Source organism: Sinocyclocheilus grahami, unplaced genomic scaffold (assembly GCF_001515645.1).
Source record: "Sinocyclocheilus grahami isolate Dianchi unplaced genomic scaffold, SAMN03320097.WGS_v1.1 scaffold30.1, whole genome shotgun sequence".
Taxonomy (NCBI): domain Eukaryota; kingdom Metazoa; phylum Chordata; class Actinopteri; order Cypriniformes; family Cyprinidae; genus Sinocyclocheilus; species Sinocyclocheilus grahami.
The window spans coordinates 2,121,393-2,141,361 of record NW_015505209.1 but is presented as its reverse complement, the minus strand read 5'-3'; the positions used below and the strand labels follow the sequence as shown (position 1 = coordinate 2,141,361).

General features: G+C 35.1%; 1 long non-coding RNA gene across 1 annotated transcript in view; it reads left to right on the top strand.

Moving 5' to 3' along the window:
• Positions 1-19,969, top strand: part of LOC107572678 (uncharacterized) — a 122,990-nt gene that overhangs the window by 97,538 nt on the left and 5,483 nt on the right. Inside the window, exon 2 of the long non-coding RNA XR_001607383.1 lies at positions 17,442-17,486. This is a non-coding gene — a long non-coding RNA (uncharacterized lncRNA). The remainder of the gene's footprint in view (positions 1-17,441; positions 17,487-19,969) is intronic.

The following is a 19,969-nucleotide window of genomic DNA, read 5'->3' as shown; positions in this document are numbered from 1 at the left end:
GTTACATTATCTGTGAGTGGCAAAAGTATGTGAATCTTTGCTTTCAGTATCTGGTGTGACCCCCCTTTTGCAGCAATTGTCTACTTTCAGGACTTGTGTGAAATTTTGATTATGTTTTGAGATAAAGTAATATATGTATTATAAATAAATAATAAATAAATAACTAAATACATATTAAAGTAGAAACAAATATTTATAGTAATTGTAATTGAATTTATATCCAACTTGCGTCGTTTACAATTACTACCCCCATTATTCATCACTGGAAACATTTTATCCGTTTTTTTTTTATATCATCTGCAACATGCAGAGCTGTCTAACATCTGTTTATTCATTTGCATGTGTTTACAGTGGATCTTGACCTTTCCAATATGGTGGATGCAGTATGTAGTTGCTAAGCAACAGTTGCTAATGTAGAGCTAGGTACTCATATCTCATACCACATCTCATATGTCTATCCAGCTTTTTCCTCACTGCCCTAGTTTGGTTAGTGCACCTTCATGTGCTGGGTCCAGATTCCATTAGAGAGGACCTGCCCAAACCTGCCTGGTCATTTTTCCAACCTGAACACGGCTGTCAGTGCTGGTACTTGAAGAGGAACCAGTGCACACAAAAGTGCATGGTCTATGTCCCATTAAGCCTTCTTAAACAGAGCAGGCGGTGAGAGGGGCCACAAAGCCACATGTTGTGTTAGCTCTGAGTGAGGAGACGGCAAGTATGCACTCCCCCTGATTGGGCCGCTCCCCTGGTTTTTGTAACTTGTATGTTTGTGTGTCTGTGGGTGGACAGTAGAGCACTTAAAGCATGACTGATCACAGAACTTGGCCATTTTTTTCACACCTGTTGGTTACAAATTGGCGTCTGGACCAGTCAAACACACAATTTTTCATTTGATTTAACAAATCAGTTATTCATTAGATTAACAAATCGTCACAGTCCCCTCACCCAATAAACTGGGTGCCAGGATGTCTGCAATGACACCAGGCCCCCCTGGTCCCCATGGCAACTAATGCTGATATCACTGGTTTTATGACCCACAGGAATGTGAGTAGGGAAAATCACTACCTTTTTATAGGAAGAGACACAATGCACAGTAGAAATGACTGTGGAAATTAGACTTTTCTCTAATTAATCCATAGGAGAACCTTTCTTTGAATGAACACACACATCCTTCAGTTCATCGTGTATGTTGTCTTTGAGATTTTATACTGTTTTATGCAGGCTTATGATGGAAACCCTCATTCCTGTCATGAGTCTTTAGTAATTTCGATTCAAGTTCCATTTGCAAATTACCATGCTTCCACACAAAGGGTCATAAAACTCCCCAGTATTTCCAAACCCCCGCTTGGGATTTCCGTCTTTCTCACTGGACAAGCCCCTCTTGAGAGGTGTGAATCTTCGCAGACTTTAAAGGCCTCACATTCAGTGACCCGCCCAGAGTTGGTGGTTCGGTTAGATTCTAAGATGAAGACATGAGCTAGAACGGTTCTGCAACCCACTAAGTTCGTGCCAGGCTTCATCCTTGACTTTTCCATTCACCAAGATTCTCTGACTCAAACTGGTTCTTTTTCATCAACCAACTTCAGCAAAGATCAACTTGAACCTTTGGACTGCATCAAGCCTTTCTTTCAGACAGACGAGACGTGCAAGTATTCAAACTTAGTCTTATTCATTGATACATTAGGTATCATTTGCACCTTTTTACAAAGGTGTGTTTGAAGTAAGAATCTGATGTTTCCTTCAGGCGGTAGATCTGCTGAATATGCAGATGGTTCCATAACTTCATATTCTTATTTTCTCTCCTCTTTACTGAGTTAAGCTTTAACCCTTTCCTATACCAACAGTATGCGTGTGTGTGTGTATGTGTATGTTAGACTAGTTTAAGTGTTTATGTAGTTAATAAAGTCTTACTTGTATCACACTTGACGTTGTTCATTGTTTGCTCATAACTGGAGTCACTTAATCATGCAGATTTATGCTACAAACTGGGTCTATCCAATCGAGTTTCACCTTCCACTAATCAGCATTTTTTAATTAGGGGTCTCAAATTAATGAAAGCTTGTTTAAAAAAAATTAAAAAAGAGAATTGCAACTTAATCTCACAATTAAAACTTTCTTTCTAATTCTGGGTTTATATCTCACAATTCAGATATAAGATATAAGCTCAGTCACAAATACCTTTTTATTTTTTATTCCGTAAAAAAAAATTTAAACAATATAAATTGAGAATTCTGAGAAAGAAGCGAGAATTGCGAGATATAAACTCAAAATTTTGAGAAAAAGTCAGAATTGCGAGATGTTAACTCGGAATTGCGAGAAAGTAAATCAGAATTATACGTTTATATCTCGTAATTCTGATTTTTTTTTGGTAACACTTTACAATAAGGTTCCATTAGTTAATGTATTAACATTTACATGTATTAACTGTTAGTTCATTGTTAGTTCATTTTAATTCACAGTGCATTAACTAATGTTAACAAGCTTTTGATTGTAATAATGCATTAGTAAATGTTGAAATTAACATTAACTAAGATTAATAAATGCTGTAGAAGTATTGCTCATTCTTACTTCATATAAACTAAAGTAGTTAACTAATGAACCTTATTGTAAAGTGTTACCCTTTTTTTCTCAGAATGGCGAGTTCATATCTTGCAATTCTGGCTGTAAATTTTAGTTGATTTTTGTGAGATAAAAAGTTGCATTTACCTTTTTTATTTTTTTATTCTGTGATGGAAACATGCTTCTAAACAAATTGCCTGATGCCAACAAATACACAAATGTTTTTTTAACCATTTATTTAAATTATGTACAGTTTCCGGCACAGTTTAACAGTTATTGGTGTGATTCATCTTTCCACATCTAGCATACTCTCATAACATGAAATCTAGCAAAATAAGTCATTTGAATATGTAATAAGACTATTAGAAATAAATTCACACCAAATAAATGTAAATACATCGTAAGTAAATAAAAATAAAATAATTTTCATCCCTTGACAAGGTGAAACGGTTCCATCAATGCAATGCCAGCATGCGCCGCCGCCAAAGAAACATCTGCGTGACACTGTCAGCTGTGAACAAACATGGCTCTGAAGTCCTCCAGGGATACAAACAGAGACACGGACAAAGACACTGAGAGGAAGTGATTCTGGCTTAATCCTCCATGTACTCACTAAATGGGAAGGTAAACCGTCCCGCTGGTGGAGCGAGAACAGACCAAAGACATTGTCCGTTCTTCCAGTATTGCATACTTGTTTACTCAGCTTTTTTTGTCCACACAAATATCAAAGCTGTTTGTTTAAAAAGGGAGATTGGAGGCATTGAAGAGGTGCGTTTGGAATTGATGCCAGTTCTCGCTTTTGATGCCCACCTGGATGACACTTGTGAGCAGTTCTAACCACACCCACAAAACAAAGAGCAACATTCCGATCATTATGTTAAAGCTCTTTATTCTTTTCAGACGGAAAGAAAGACAGTATTAAGATGAAAGGTTCAGAGAAGAACACGATAAAGGAGCAATGACTTTTTGTCTTCGCATTTGCAAGTTTCCCCTCGTGATTGACGACCCTGCTAAAAAAAAAAAGGTTGAACCAGCATGAATTTCCATGCTGCTGGTTTATACTAGTAAGTTTGGAGTTGGTCAAGCTAGTTAAAAAACACATTGAGTATCTTGGGCACCCAAAATTATGGTTGGCAATCAAGAATCGGTACTGAAACAGAATCAATTCCATTTTTTTTAAAAACTGAAACCAAATGATTCTCATGATCTCAACACTCCCTGAACATCTGCTTTCTTCCGCTAATTCTGGTGCATCAAACATGCAGTGCGAATAGTGCCGCCATATTGACAAACAAATGACATTTGGAAAATATGGAATCAGTTGGCCAAAAAGACTCAAATGAGATTTGAATCATTCTGACTATTCTGAATCATTTGAATCATTAAGAGTGAAGTTATTACTTCTGTTGTATCCACTTTCAATCAACAACTGTTTACTGACTGGTTGTCTATTTGACAGGGAGTCATTTTAAATTCAAATTTTTAGAATAGAATTAATATAATATTTAATATAACATTACATAATATTTGTGATTTTAATAATGCTATTAAATTAAACAATGCTATTAGTCATTTTTCTTTTTATTGTTTTATTTAAAAATAAATTTGGTCACACTTTATTTTATAGTCCAATTCTCGAAATTAACAAACCATTAACTCTGACGTTTGCCTCAGTAAACTCCTAGCTTGCTGCTTATTAATAGTTAGTAAGGTAGTTGTTATGTTTAGGTATTGGTAGGATTAGGGATGTAGAATATGGTCATGCAGATATGTGCTTTATAAGTTCTAATAAACAGCCAATATGTTAATAATAGACATGCTAATAAGCTACTAGTTAATAGTGAGAATTGTTCCCTCACTGTAAAAAATCCAATTAACAAAAATATTTAAGTTGAGCTAATTTTATTGCTTGGGCTTAGTTGAGAGGACATATTATATTAAGTCTACACAAATATATAAAAAAAATTGAATGAAGGGTTATTTTCAAATCCAGTCAACATTCAGAATGTCAATTTTTGACTGAACTAATAAAAACGAATCCAGGCGAGGCTGAGTGACTTCGCCGGAGAAACAGCGCCGCCATCTTGTCAAGTTCACGCGTCAGGTAAGTTGCACTAAATACATGTTATTTTTTAGACTAAATTTATCGACAAAATCGTACAACATATTCAATGTTTTTGAGGGGATATTTAGAAGTGTTTTATAAGTCGTATGTCCGAAGAAAAATGAATATTTATGTTAAGTGTATGTCAAGTTAATGCATCAGGTAAGTGGTAGGCCTACTGTATAAATATTTGTTCTTAGACTGAATTTATCAAAACTTGTATATTAAAAAAGGTTTAAACGTATTATTTAAAACGTATATATTTATACACAAAGGTACAACATATATAAAAACATAGAATATGCGTTGTCTGAATTATATGAGGGAAATGAACTGTTTAAGTTAAGGGAACCTGGTCTTTCTTCTTGTTTAATCCATAAAACAATTAATGTCACAAGCTGTGTTACTATAATGAATTTTAGGTTTAATTTTGGTGTGTTGTATGATATTTTTGTGTTTCCGTGACGTTAAAAAATATGAAGAGCTCATGCGGTCTTTCTCTTTTATAAGCCATTGATGCTTAATACGACAAAACGTGTAATGTAAGCCACAGTAATGCGCGTATTTGATGTTAACATGGGCGTGTTGAATGGGTTTTTGCGTGTGCAAACTTTTGCAATTGTCCCGTGAAGTTAAAATACGACATTAAACGTGACTAACAACCAGCCACGGCTCTTTTCAAACGGAGCGAATTCCAAACGGTGTTTCTGTTCTTGTGAATGGTGCCTCAGAAAAGTAGTTCGTTCCGAACCAAAATAAACAACTGAATCGTTTCACAAGGCTGTTATCAAATCAGACTGCGTCTCAGTCAGTTCCCTGTAGTGCACACGAGTCCCTGCACTGGTAAAGAGACCATGGCTTAGTAAACATTGGGATAATTGATCAATCAATTTGTAAAATGATACCATTTGTATTTATCAACAACATGCAGGACCGTTATATTTTGATATTATTTTTATGGTGTTTAAGGTAGACTTATAGTATGAAATGTGCATGTTCTATTACAAATCCTTGCAACAAATGAACATAGTCAGCATCAATGCTCCCTGTGTTGTGCAATGGATTGAGATTTATTTTTTGTGTGTGCCAAAAAAAAATGGTTACAACTTCTATTTCATCACAAATTTAATTAACTGGTATTATATTTTAAATTATTTAAAAGGCATCATTTCATTTTTTGAGATAAATTGTACTTTTCTTTCTCCATCAGGGTGTGGCTAAAGGTTTAATTGGTGTTTTGTCATCATTACAGGTTTTCAGATGCAACCCAGTCAGTTCTTCCGAGGCACCAAACACTGCCATGTGACCAGACCGCTCCAATGCAACTACACAATGTGCGTGTACTTTCAAGACTAAGACTTAAGGTAATATGTGTTAATGTTTTGAGTTTTTACTACAATTAAAATGTGCTTTATTGTTCTCAGTGGCATCTACTCAGTCAGGGCTGGATTTACCTCTTTTCGTGACATAAGCAAAACAAATTTTTGGGCCCCCCTTCCCTATTAATATAATAGGCCTAATATTACCACCCAAGCAAACAAAAATATGTAACGGAAACCGTTACAGTGTTTTCTATCGCAATAAGCGCTTGCGTTCAGTCAATAAAAATTGAATGTAGTTCTTAATTTGTTTGAGAACTGAGAAAGACATTATTTCTCTAATAATTTTAACGGCCTGGAGTCACAATCACACATCAATTGTTCAGATGATTTGCTTCAAGACATTTGACATGTTTCTGTCCTGAAATCTCGTGTGTGTTGAACTAGCTAATTTTTTATGCCCCTCATCCCAAACCTTCCGTTGCAAATTCCAAAACGGCATTTTAGAGCTAATAACAGAGGCTTGAGCCATTGATATGCAGGCTAGCGCAGTTATTAATGCAGTCTAACGCAGTTATTAGTGAGAGAGAGAGCAAAAGAGAGAGAGGGAGAGAGAGATTAAGTGCGTGTGAATACTTGCGTGTTGCGTCTGTGCGTCTCTCAGCAGTATTCAGCAGCAGCGTCTACTAATAGGGAATCTTTAAGTTGAAGCAGCCGCAACTCTGACAACAAGTTTCTGTCCGCATCTCCGCGTGTGTGCGCGAATGCGTGTCATACTGTGTGTGCATCTGTGAGAGAGAACGGGAGAAAGAAAGCATGATTTCCGTACATAAAAAAGGTTGAAGACATGGAAATAGTTTGTCATTTTTACCCTATTGTTTGTTATATTTATTTGCTCAATGTCTTCTGGGGTTTTGGTTCTTTTACTGTTGTAGATATCCCATAGTAGGCTATAACAAAAATATTATATATCTCTTCATTGTGTTTGGGGCCCCCCTGGACGAGCAAGCATAGGCACGTGCCTAGAATACCTATGCGTAAATCCGGCCCTGACTGCTGTCACCCGGATCCAGTCTGTATCCAGATCAGATAGTGGATCAGCACCTAGAGATGACCTCGACAGCCCTGAATGTCAGAGGTGCCAATGACAACTAGGTGAGCCCCAGAGACAGATCCCCTCCGAAGACCTCGTCACATAGACGGCCATCAGGACAAGACCACAGGAACCAAACCAGTCCTCTGCACAATCTGACTTTGCTGCAGCCTGCAATTAAACTGCTGGTTTTGTCTGGCCAGAGAAGGACGATGGAGTTTTGGTTCCTTCGACACAATTTTTCTGTTTAATACTGTAAAGCTGCTTTGACACAATCTTTATTGTAAAAAGCACTATATAAATACAGTGACTGGACTTTACTTGACACAGTTCAGTTGAACTGTAACACCTGGTTAATTTATTTTTTCTGGCTTCTGCCTCATTTTAAAGATGTAATTGTGAACAGTAGTAATATTTGTAAATGTTTATTTGCAAACATTTTGTTTAACTTGTTTGGTCTTTTTTTAAGTTTATTAAACAAATGTTTAAAAATAAATTTTGCAGTTGTATTACAAATGTAATGTTTGACAACTGGAGAACTTTAAAGGGATAGTTCAACCAAAAATGGAAATGTGCTGTTATTTTACTGACCCTCAGGCCATCCCAGATGTCAGTGACTTTTTTCTTCAGTAGAACAGTAAAGAAGATTTTTATCTGAAACAGTGATCCTTGGCAATTCATACACTACACATCTGTGGTTGCCAGTTTTTGATTGTTTAGCTTCCTAAGATCTCAATGTGTCCTCAGAAGCCTTTGGTAATTTGGTCTTGTCTGTACATGTTTATTTGACTCTCATAAGCCAGCAGCCAGAGATGTGTAGTTTATGAATTGCCAAAGACAATGATTTCAACTAAAAATTATATAAAATATTATAAAAATGTATATAAAATAATCCTTTACTGTTCAATTGAAGAAAAAAAGTTAACTACATCTTGGATGGCATAAGGGTGAGTCAGTTAACAGTAAATTTTCATTTTTGGGTGAACTATCCCTTTAAGCCTGCATGTTTAGTCTGTATGACAAATGTTATAAATGCAGATTGTTATTAAATAAAGGGTATTATGTGTTGTAATGTGTGTGTGTTTTTAGTGATTGATACACACCAGTTAATAATTTTCTTAAACTCAGTATAAAATATAATAACTAGTTCCACAGCAATTTCTTATGATGCCCAAATAATACATTTTGGTTGAGGTAAAATCAAATACATTGAGTAAATGGTTAAATTTTAATTTACACAATTTTATATATATATATACTACCAGTCAAAAGTTTGGGATAAGTAAGACTTGTAATGTTTTTTAAAGAAGTCTCTTATGCTCATCAAGGCTGCATTTATTTGATCAAAAATACAGAAAAAAACAGTAGTGATGCAAAGCTGAATTTCCATCAGCCATTACTCCAGTATAAAGTGTCACATGATCCTTAAGAAATCATTCTAATATGCTGATTTATTATTAGAATTATTAATGTTGGCAACAGTTGTACTCCCAAATATTTTTTGGAAACTGCAATACGTTTTTCAGGATTCTTTGATGAATAAAAAGTTAAAAAGAACAGCATTTATTCAAAATAAAAAAAATGTCTAACAATATAAATCTTTGCTATCACTTCTTATCAATTTAACACATCCTTGCTGAATAAAAGTTTTAATTTCTTTCAAAAAAATAAAGAATAAAAATGTGACCCCAAAATTTTGAACGGTAGTGTATATTGTTAGAAAAGATTTCAATTTTAAATAAATGCTGTTCTTTTTAACTTTTTATTCATCAAAGAATCCTGAAAAAAAGTATCACCGGTTCCAAAAAAATATTAAGCATTTCTGAAGGATCATATGACACTGAAGACTGGAGTAATGATGCTGAAAATTCAGCTTTGCATCACAGGAATACATAGATAAATAGATAGATTTTTCTAGATAAATAGACTTTAATGTATATTAAAATAGATAAACGCTATTTTACATCATAATAATATTTCACAATATTACATTTTTTCCATTATTTTTGATCAAATAAATGCAGCCTTGATGAGCATAAGAAACTCCTGTAAAAACATTAAAAATCATTCTGATCCCAAACTTTTGGTAGTGTATATATATAGTTCCTTATACTGTGTGTGTGTGTATATATATATATATATATATATATATATATATATATATATACACACACACACACACACAGGTGCATCTAAAAAAATTAGAATATTGTGAAAAACAGTTTCATTACATGTAAAGTAAAACATTTAATTTTGATTATTAGCGCTTACAGCACATGAAATTAAAAAATTCAGTATCTCAAAATATTAGAATATTTACATTTGAGTTTCATTCAATTACCATCCCTACAGTATATATTCCGAGTATCTCTTGTTCTTTGAAACCACAATAATGGGGAAGACTACTGACTTGGCAATGGTCCAGAAGACAATCATTGACACCCTCCACAAAGAGGGTAAGTTACAGAAGGTCATTACTGAAAGGGGTTGCTGTTTACAGAGTGCTGTATCAAAGCATATGAAATGCAAAGTTGACTGGAAGGAAGAAATAAGGTAGGAAAAGGTGCACAAGCAAAGGGGATGACCGCAAGCTTGAGAATACTGTCAAGCAAAGCCGATTCAAACACTTGGGAGAGCTTCACAAGGAGTGGACTGAAGCTGGTGTCAGTGCATCAAGAGTCACCTTGTAAGGTCCACACACTTGGCCCAATGAAGGTATCCAGTGGTGGATGAAGGTTTCTTGCGTGTTCGTTCTTTTCAGCGCGCAGAGTTATTCAATTTAGGTTTAACTCAAATCTGACTCCATTGGAGTATCTAATCTGACTCCATTTTAATATGACCTCGAATTTAGGTTGAAAGGCAAATTGGTTGTTTGTCGGTCTCTAATTATTCTGACATTCGATTATTCTAGTTAACTCTTTACTTATATATTTACTCGTTCATTAGGAATCTATGTCGCTCAGGGTGCCTCACGGCGGCCGCTATGCGTGGGCTCCACGATCACAAACTCATCAGTTTGATCCTTAGCCAGAGGTTTGTGGCTAATACTATTTAATATGCTTTAAATAGTAGGTCTATTTAGCCCCTACAGTTACCCATGTAATGCCCAAACATTAATCAGCAGTTCTGCTAGACCCTCTGTCTAGCCCCCGATAGTTAATATAATATAACTACGTGCAACTTAATCAAAGCTTTCTGCTTTTCCTGCACCGCCACTCTGGGGTTTCTCCAAGATGCCCGTGTAAGTTTGTATTGTCTGTTTCTATTGATTGGTGTTTTTATCACCCATATCATCATGAACTCCAATGGACTAATGTCTATGCTTTCATTACAGTCAGGCACAATCTGTGGGCAGAAATGTGTTCACCTGTTTCGGTGTTGTCTGTTTGGCAGTTGTTGTTTTATGGTGTTGTTCACACATGCATATCTCTGTGACACATAAAGATATCTGGTATTTTGGTCTGATGTTTCGTATTTGACATTCCCCTTTCATTATTTTTCAAGTAAATTTAAAAGATCAAATGGTGTTGTGTGGCTGCATTCGACTGTGGCTTTTTGTGAATACAGTCATGCTCCAAACAAAGGAAGGAAGTTTTACAATTGTGATGTAAATTTGGTCCTGTTGCTGTAACAGGTAACCCGCCTAAGAATGCAAGTATGAGGTGAGATCTGGCTCAAAATAGTTCCATACGAATGTTTTTTATTTTTTTAAGGAGCAAGCTTAGGTGCAAATTCAGAGCTTCTGAATTCTGCATTGAAATTTGGATGCTTCAATTTCCAAATAATGTTAGCCACTCTCTCTGATCAGATTACATTTTTAGTTGGTGCTCCTCAGCGAAGGATGAATTGGTTCGCTATCTCTTGTGCTACACTATTGAAATGAAAACACACCTCCTCCCTTTTGGGCACTGGGTAGCAGATCAATGAAATTTAACTGTAAGGGTTAGCAAATCACATTTCTCCATGTAATGCCATGCTTGGCGATTATAATATAATGTACATTATAATTTGATTTATAATATAATTATATTATATTAAAATAGTATATATTAAAATATATTATTTCTGGTCTCTGGAGAGTCTTTGGAATAATATAGTCGTCAATGTGTTCGTCTTTGAGAAGACCTTGTGATTTGGCCCTGTAGTCACAGTAGTACACACATGTACATTGTATGTATAACAACTAGTCCGTCTTAAAGCCAATGAGAGACTCTGAAGTTGTCAACATCCAATGACTGCAAGCATATTTGGAGTACATGGTCAAATCACAACTCATGTGAGAAATTTTCCATCTGCAATACTTCAATTTCCAAATAATGTTAGCCACTCTCTCTGATCAGATTACATTTTTAGTTGGTGCTCCTCAGCGAAGGATGAATTGGTTCGCTATCTCTTGTGCTACACTATTGAAATGAAAACACACCTCCTCCCTTTTGGGCACTGGGTAGCAGATCAATGAAATTTAACTGTAAGGGTTAGCAAATCACATTTCTCCATGTAATGCCATGCTTGGCGATTATAATATAATGTACATTATAATTTGATTTATAATATAATTATATTATATTAAAATAGTATATATTAAAATATATTATTTCTGGTCTCTGGAGAGTCTTTGGAATAATATAGTCGTCAATGTGTTCGTCTTTGAGAAGACCTTGTGATTTGGCCCTGTAGTCACAGTAGTACACACATGTACATTGTATGTATAACAACTAGTCCGTCTTAAAGCCAATGAGAGACTCTGAAGTTGTCAACATCCAATGACTGCAAGCATATTTGGAGTACATGGTCAAATCACAACTCATGTGAGAAATTTTCCATCTGCAATAAGGTCTAAGTTGTCACAAATTGCATTCTCATGGCGATTTATTTGAATATGAAAGGGTGTTGAGGAGCTGGGCAAGCTCAGGGCTGATGCAATGCACAATCACTGTTTTTTGGTCTCAAGGCCTATTTATTTCATTTAGTCTATAAAGGCACAGTGACTATCTTGCTGATATATAAGCTTTGGTATCCTATTTGGCCAACTTCCATATCTTCAGAACTCTACAGCACAAAACTAGCCTCGTTTAGTGGATGGGCGTTTTTGTATCTCTGTCCTTACATTCTAAGACCCTATTATATCATTCATACTTACTTCCCAGTTCGCACAATTAGATATTAACATAATTTGGTGGACGGGCATTTTACATCTCTGTCCCTACATTCTGGAACACTATTCCCAAACACATCCATGACCACACATCCCTACATGACTTAAAACCATCTTAACACATATCTTTTTACTTCTTGTTTCTCTGATTCCTGGCTGTCTGATCTGTTCTGACTGGTCTGATCATAATGTTTATCTGTATTGTTTCTTTGCTGTCATGTTTATTTGTTTATACTGCTTTGTAGCAGTAATCCTCAAGAGCTGATGTATAATTTTGGCCTACATAAAGTTTTCTTTAAGTTATTTTATCTGTATTGTGATTACACCATTCTGTTTTGCCCAACTTACTTTTCACATATAAATGTATCAACTTAAATTGCCTTCCTTTCATTCAATCACAAGTTTTCCAATTTTGTATTAATTCGGAATTTGTATTCTGTTTTTTCATTCTCATTCAAATGTTGCTTATTTGTTGCAATGAAGCAAATAAAACAATAGAGAAGGCAGTTTGCAGATGAAAACTTTAGGTTCTAATTTATGACTCTCTGTTGAGTACCACCCTCAGACATCTTCAGGAAAAGGGCTAGCAAACCACTTCTGAAACAGAAGCATCTTACCTAGGCTAAGGAGAAAAAGAACTGGACTGTTGCTCAGTGGTCCAAAGTCCTCTTTTCAGATAAAAGTAAATTTTGCATTTAATTTGGAAATCAAGGTCTGGAGTCTGGAGGAAGACTGGAGAGGCACAGAATCCAAGCTGCTTGCAGTCCAGTGTGAAGTTTCCGAAGTCAGTGATGATTTGGGGTGTCTTGACGTTTGCTGGTGTTGGTCCATTGTGTTTTATCAAGTCCAAAGTCAATGCATCCATCTACCAGCAGATTTTGGAGCACTTTATGCTTCCATCTGCTGACAAGCTTTATGGAGATGCTGATTTCTTTTTCCAGCAAGACTTTATCACCTGCCCACAGTGCCAAAAGCACTTACAAGTGGTTTGCTGACCATGATATTACTGTGCTTGATTGACCAGCCAACATGCCTGACTTGAACCCCATATGGAATCTATGGGATATTTTCAAGAGAAAGATGAGAAACAGTCGATCCAACAATACAGACGAGCTGAAGGCTCAATAGTGCCACAGGCTGATCGCTTCCATGCCACACCTCACTGATGCTGTCATTTGTGCTAAAGGAGACCCGACCAAGTATTGAGTGCATAAACGAACATACTTTAAAGAACTTGAACTTTTCTGTTTTTCAAATCCTTTTTTTGATTGATCTTAGGAAATATTCTAATATTTTGAGATACTGGATTTTTGACTTTCATGAGCTGTAAGCTCTAATCATCAAAATTAAAACAAAAAAAGTTTTGAAATGTTTTACATGTAATGAATTTACTTTTGAACTTTTTGAAATAAGTTACAAAAAAAGAACTTTTTCACCATATTCAAATTTTTTGAGATGCACCTGTATATGCACACCAGTTCAAAAAATTTAAGACAAATGATTGCTTCTTCAAGGAATTAATAATGAACCAGAATCATTAAGTGCAGTTGGAATCGAACCAAGGATTGATACCCATCATTAACTAAAACACAGCATATGTTGATGACCAACTTTGCTGTGGGAGAGCCTTCAGTCACATTCTTTGCTGCTGCAACTAGATGCTGCTTTTCTCAAGCAAAAAGCATGAGTCAGCAGTCACACACACACGTACAAAAAGCACGAGTCAGCAGTCACATACACACATATGCACATCACACCACAGCGGCATAACAAGAAGTAAAAAAAAAACATCATGCATTGTCTTATAAGTTTCATTAACACTGACAGAGTAACATTTACATATATCAGAAGGTCACATCTCTTGCGGTGCACAGACTGTGGGAACTCCTGCAACAGGAGGGTGCAGATATTTCAGCCCTAAGTCAGCACTCAGGCAGAAACATGCACTTACGCCACACCTATGGCGGTGCTACATGAAACACAAACCACACATACGCTTCTGTACGATTGACAATGACAGTCCCTAACAGGGTGACCCCCCCCCCCACACTTTACAAAAAAGCAACAGTATGGTTTGCAGTGAAGCACTAACAATGTAAGTGAATGTGGCCAATATGTTAATGTTAAAATACTATTTTACGTGTGTGATAGCACGATTTTAGTGTGATAAAATTGCTTACTAACCTTTTCTAAAATAACTTTCTGAAGTTATTTCCAAAATATTACACACTCTGCAATAACACCATAACCACCAAAAATGATTAAAAATTGTTAAAGCGCTTTACAGCTCAAATTATACTATTTTTATATAACATAGTTTGAAGTATTTGAAGTAGAAAAGACTGTTTTTGTAAAAACATACTCCAATAATCTCTGCTTTATTTACAGCTTTTTAAAATTTAATACGGTATATGTAATCTTTTTTTATTATTACTATTAAAGAAAACTAGGGAAAAGTCCAAACTATTATGCCACAAAATGCTGTCAACTGGTAACATCCAAAACACAACTTAAAGTTTTTTTTCCAACCACATTAGCACCTGAACTTGATTCAGTATTGAATCAATAACAATTCTCTTTTCACAATTGACCACCTGTGTTATGTATAAATGAAAAAGGAAATTGTCTTCATCTGTCTTTTCACTATCAAATCAGGTGGTTTCATTGAAAGCCCCCTAGAAGCATGATTCAATGGCACATACACACTAAGTACTCAAGTTTCAAAGACATTTTGGGGTTATAATAGCGCTGCTTCTAAATGCAAAAGGAACAATGGAAGAACTTTAGTCTCACATCATTTATCTCCTGAGTTTCCTGAGAGTCTGAAGCCTGGGATCTGCTCCAGACATCTGCCCATTCACACGCTTTTGTATGCGTACTCCTTGCTCACTTTGTTCACATTGAAATATGTGTTTTGACAACTTCACATCTCAGTAGCTTTAGGGATGCGACTGTTTCCCCCTCACCCCTTATTTCCTCCTCGTGTGCTGGGACTCTCACATTTGCTCTTTCTTGCCTACTTTCTTTCCATTCCTCCTAGGTGGGCTAGACTAATCAGTCTTGATGGGTCCCACACAACACTGAAGAACTGTCTACTCACCTGTCAATCAACCAATGCGCTGAACCCAGCTAACAAAAATATGTTCTAAGAACATTTCGCTAATTATTTCTGAATGTTCTCTAAAAAATTTTTCTTGGTTATGCAAACGTTAGAGAAACTGTTAAGGGAACTGTATATTTTAGCAATCATTATGGGAACATTACTTTTGAATGTTCTCTGAAAGATACATAAACAACGTTTTGGTGTTAGCATTTTGAGAATTTTTTTAAAGACCAGATAACTTTAAATGGAGATTATTTTAACAGTCTCTCAAAGTTTATTCAGATTGAGAGAACATTAGCTTCTCTGTTAGCTGGAAAGAGATTTTAAACTTTACTGCTTACTAGGACTACATATCGATTTCTTAATTTTATTCAAGTCTCATTTTTACGAATCGATACTGCTTCTTAAATCCCAAGAATCGATTAGTCTAGCCTGTTTTTATTTAAGGAACGGAATAATGTAGTGTGCCTCCCGTCCAATAAATCGCAATAAGCTTTGTAATTTGTTACTTCTGAATTAAACAAAAAGTCTCAGGTTTCAGATTCTGTCCAGTTTATCATAATATTCAAATAAACAATACCGTTTTGGCATGTTTGATGTGGAGTGAAAGATTGCTGTAGCGCCTCAGATCAAGAGACTAAGTGCGCGTGAACTGATCATCTCCTCAGCTTTTTCAGCATGAAATAAACTTGAATGAACATCCGAAGGTATGTTAAAAGAAAGAGTAGAACTGAATGAAATCCGTATCCTGTCACATGTCACATAACGTCACATTTACCTCAGAAAAAAATATATTCTGTGACTATAAACTCTTTAGTCAGCTAGAAAAATGAACTAGAGAGGAGCATTTTGATATATTCATTATAATATTTTACTGTTCTTCGGTATTTAATTTATTTTTGAATAAGTATGTCAAGTTTTTATGACAGCCACCGTTTAAATGTTTATATTTTAAAAAAAAATGAATTGGAGTAGGAATATTTAATTGTAAAGTTAGCTGGCTATTGTAACTTCATTGAGTGTAATTTAAGTGTTTGTATACAAATCAGTTCATTTTAAATCCCAATATTGTAATGTATAGCTGACTCATGTATATTTTACAGCATTATTTTAGTTTTTTTCCTTGAGAAAATTTGCCATGTACTTGAAATATATCCAAAATAATCAATATTGAATCGAGTCAAATCAAAATTATAATTGAATCTAATCTAATGTAATCGCAAGCTTTTGAATAGAACTCAAATCTAACTGTGAATTTTGTGTCAACACCCAGGCCTACTGCTTACATACAATTTTAAAAAGAAAATACCAGTTAGCAGTATAGATAATGGTAGCAGTTAAAAATAGCAATTAATTTCAGCTGTCAACTTGTAATTGTATAGTTGGAGATTGAGTTGAATATCTGTGTAAACAGGGTCTATAATACAAGTTTTTGTGCTAAAGTGGTGAATTTTTGGTGAATTTGCGCTTTGTCTTTATTGTGTGGCTACTTCCATGTATTCAATGATAAAACAGATTATGTTTTCAGGGATTTTCAGATTAGGGTTCAAATGCATTTTGTTTTGTGAAAACAAAAAGAAGAAGAAGAAAAAGCAAAAATGTGCATCTCTCAAGTAAAATGTGGCGGCATAAAGTCTAAATCTTTTGGAGATGGTTTGATGGTTGTTGTTTTGAGTCACTCTTCTTGTACTCTTAACAACCTACACTTTTTCCATATCTATTATTTATTCACAGTGTTGAATTCATACAGAAGTGTTGAAATAATTTTTCAACTCTGCAGAATTTTATTTTTATTTTTTCAGTTTTTCCACTTTCCAGAGTCTTAAGAGTAACAAAACCAGTCTGGTCTGAAAGTGTGGGGTTTCTCTCCTCTGAAACTGGCCACCATTAGGGGAATTCCACCAATTTCAGTAAGAGGAGGACATGGATTTTCCACAAAAAAGAAGATACGTTCATTATGGTCCATTGGGCTGTACAGTTTAGTGCCATGACCAAACCGTGAAGCCCCATGCGCCAGCCGAGAACATCAGAAGCATGTTTAGATTGTGAAAGAAGTCGTACAGAACGCTGTAATCACTGTTTGTTTCTCTGTTTTGTTTGGTTTGCAGGTGGCCATGGATTTCACATAGGCCAAAGCTTGAGCGTACATTCAAGTAAGTGCTGATTAAAGGTTTTGCTGATGCTGCAGCTTCTATAGCTTTATTAAAAAAATGTCCTGCTATGACATAAGACAGCAGTTTGTCTTAAGAATTTGGCTATTTTCTGGCATCCATCAAGGGTTGAATGTTTCAATTTCATTTAAGGACATATAGGAAGTTGTCTGCTATGAACCAGGAAATACCTGCTGGTAACGTGATGAAGTTTTGTGGCATGAAATACCAACATACCCGCTAATACCTATAGGATGTTGACCTTAAAGTAAATGTGTTTCTGTGGTTGCAAAGGCTTAAACTCTAATGTCAGTTCTGAAGTTAAATGATTTATTAGACACTTGTGCTGCACTTCATTTCAGTTTTGTTTGTTTGTTGTGTTTACATTCTTGTTGTTTCCTTCTGTCTGTGCCTGGCATCAAATAATTTCACTGTATCCTATCACGCTGGCTTCATTTTGAGTTTTTCTACATTTCCCACAAGTATCTAAATACACATAGTTTCATGTAACAGCACGTAGGTGGGTGTTGTTTTAAGGACTCATTATTTCAGTAAAGTGATAATGCGTGTGTGTGTGTATAGGGACACGTCTTACCAGGAGCGGGTGTTGCTGACAATGGCTGTTTTAGTTGTTCCTTTGCTCAAGCTGTGAACCTCAGATCTGCATATATTTTGTTTGTTGTGATAGTTTAGATTCAGATGTTGCAGCCTTTTAATATCTCCTTCAACAGTAGATGTCTTGCACATTCAAAAAATGCTAGATATGTTTGACTTAGCTCAGGTTCAGTACAGTTCAGGCATACAGAATATATTGATTAATTTTTTAATATTTAAAATCTGAATTTATTTATAATTTTGAATTCATTTATTTACAATTGTTTGCTATTTTTCTGAGTCAAGGTGTACTGGATGTACTCACTTATTTTTTTATATTTAAAGACAAAAGACAATATTCTTATCATTTTGATTTTATTTTAGTATTTTTTTAACTTATGTATGTTTTATTATTTTGTTTTTAAAATTCTTAATTTTTATTACTTTCTGAATAAATTTTTTTTATCTTTAAAGTTAATTTATATATATATATATATATATATACAGCTCTGTGTTTTCTCCTATAATGCCTGATGAGGTTAGAGAACACCTGATAAGAGATCAGAGACCATTCCTTCATCCAGAATCTCTCCAGACCCTTCAGATTCCCAGCTCCATGATGGTGCTTCTCCTCTTCAGTTCACCACACTCATTTTCTATAGGGTTCAGGTCAGGGAACTGGAATGGCCATAGCAGAAGCTTGGTTTTGTGCCCAGTGACCCATTTTTGTGTTGTTTTTAAGGTTTGTTTTTGGATTATTGTCCGGTTGGAAGAACCAAACATGGCCCATTATAAGATTTCAGTCAATTTTTTATTTTTTATCTGTTGGTATTTGATATAATCAAATATGCCATGTATCTAAACAAGATGTCCAGGACCTCCAGCAGAAATATAGGCCCACAACATTAAAAATACAGCAGTACATTTCATTGTACACATAGGGTACTTTTTATCCCTGTGTGCACCAAACCCATCTTGAGTGTTTGTTGCTAAAAAGCAATTAAAATCTGAATTTATTTATAATTTTGAATTCATTTATTTACAATTGTTTGCTATTTTTCTGAGTCAAGGTGTACTGGATGTACTCACTTATTTTTTTATATTTAAAGACAAAAGACAATATTCTTATCATTTTGATTTTATTTTAGTATTTTTTTAACTTATGTATGTTTTATTATTTTGTTTTTAAAATTCTTAATTTTTATTACTTTCTGAATAAATTTTTTTTATCTTTAAAGTTAATTTATATATATATATATATATATATACAGCTCTGTGTTTTCTCCTATAATGCCTGATGAGGTTAGAGAACACCTGATAAGAGATCAGAGACCATTCCTTCATCCAGAATCTCTCCAGACCCTTCAGATTCCCAGCTCCATGATGGTGCTTCTCCTCTTCAGTTCACCACACTCATTTTCTATAGGGTTCAGGTCAGGGAACTGGAATGGCCATAGCAGAAGCTTGGTTTTGTGCCCAGTGACCCATTTTTGTGTTGTTTTTAAGGTTTGTTTTTGGATTATTGTCCGGTTGGAAGAACCAAACATGGCCCATTATAAGATTTCAGTCAATTTTTTATTTTTTATCTGTTGGTATTTGATATAATCAAATATGCCATGTATCTAAACAAGATGTCCAGGACCTCCAGCAGAAATATAGGCCCACAACATTAAAAATACAGCACTACATTTCATTGTACACATAGGGTACTTTTTATCCCTGTGTGCACCAAAGCCATCATGAGTGTTTGTTGCTAAAAAGCAATTTTTTTTAGTTACATCTGACCATAGAAGCCAGTCCCATTTGAAGTTTAAGTCGTGTCTGATAACTGAATATGCTGGGGATTGTTTTTGGATGAGAGCATTTTCTTTTCTTGCTTTTTTTTTTCTTGA